This window comes from Callorhinus ursinus, unplaced genomic scaffold, assembly GCF_003265705.2.
Source record: "Callorhinus ursinus isolate GAN/ISIS: 27379988/994484 unplaced genomic scaffold, GSC_fseal_2.0 scaffold1, whole genome shotgun sequence".
Classification (NCBI taxonomy): domain Eukaryota; kingdom Metazoa; phylum Chordata; class Mammalia; order Carnivora; family Otariidae; genus Callorhinus; species Callorhinus ursinus.
The window spans coordinates 96,578,206-96,579,941 of NW_027397063.1; positions in this window are offsets into that span (position 1 = coordinate 96,578,206).

Sequence of the window (1,736 nt, forward strand, 5' to 3'; positions counted from 1 at the left end):
CATGCTGTGGTGCCCAGAGTTGTGTACTCTAGCCTTTCATTTTCTTCCTCCTTACCCTCCTCTAGCCATTCACTCCCGTGAAGAGCCACTCCCTGCCTAGGTGTGAAGAACTGAGCTACTGGGTTATTTGCTGTCCTGGGTCACAGATGGGCACACGGAAGACTGACACATCCCATGAGGAGAACAGATTCCCTCCCCTTCTTCCCTGTCTCTCTCAGTTAGCCTACGTGATGTTTCCTTCTGCAAGGGCAGACGGGCCTCCTTTGTTCACCTCAGACCTAATCTGTGGAACATAAAAGACAAGCCACCAGGTGAGAACAATAGCTAATTGCAAGATAACACAATGAGCTGAATTCTTGCATCCCTCTGAATCATCACCCAATGTACTGAGCGGGTACCATGCATCAGGCACTGCACGAGGCAGGGTGGAGCAGAAGAACATGAACAGAATCCTCCTCCTGCTCTCAAGACCTATCAGGGAAGATGCAAAATGGATAGACTTACTACAGTGGACAGTGCAGTAAAGTGTCTTGTTACTTCTTTGTGTCTCCATGTTCTTCTTTCTTTGTAAAATGGGGATAGTAACACCACCGGCCTTGGAGGGTGGGTTTGAGGGTTAAGCAGAAAAACCCACACGCTTAACACACTACCTGGTATGTAATAATCAATGTTATGCCACCAACAGCCTCCTCATCACCATCATTTGGAAAATGAGAGTGTCAGACTTCGGGTGACATTTGGGGTGAACTTGGATGGCTGGCTTTTGGCCTGTAGAGATCTGTGGGGCGAGCAGGGTGACATTCTACATGAGGTTGCTTCTCTGGAAAAAAAGCAAGGGAGTGAAAAAGCTCAAAAGAGAAAGGGTGAGTTTAGAGAACTCTAAGAAATATGGCTTGGCAGGAGGGCAGGTCTGTGATGGGAGGGTCAGCCTGTGGAATGGACAGCCGGCACCTTGAGGCCAGAGTTGGTTTGAATTGGTAAGGGGAGACCTATCTCATTTGGCTCATGGATAGAGTGGGGTAGGAAACGCCTAAAGCCACAATCCATCTTCACATCTATGCATTGGTTAATTTTCACTTGGAAAAGAGTATCAGTACCCGCCCCCTCCCCTGCTAGGATTTGAAGTCTAAAATAAAATGACAGCCAGCGATTACTTTAAATCATTGCTCCCCACTATTTCTATCCCATAGAATCAAATACATGAAATGTGATGCCAGCCGATGTAGCCAGGGAGGGGCCCCTCACGGGCAGAGCTGGAGGCCCCTTGTCAGGCCATTTTGCCTTGGGCCTTTTGATAGGGGAAAGGGGACCAGTCAGGTGGCAATTACAACATCCAAATGACAGGTAGGCACATTGATCTGGTGTGTCCTGACCAAGGTGACTCAGGAATGTATACACCATTACTCCCTGGTCTTTCTCCTCTGCAGCATGGCTTCTATTCAAGCGGAGAAATGGGAATCCCCATCATCAGAAGCCCAACTCACATGCCCTTTGCCCAGTGCTCCCCACAGGAGAAATTGAAAGAAAATCCAAGTCTATTCCCTTTAAGACTGTGGCTCCTAGCCCTTCCTACAGGCAAAGTTTGGATGAAGGTTTGTAAGCACTGTTGGCCTTTCCAAATGCAATGGGGATCTCAGTATAAAACCAACTCCTGGTCTGAGGACAGCCTGTCTCAGGAGACCCCCTTTCTTCCTTTCACCAGGTTTGGGATGAATGGGCACAGCCTGAGACATAGC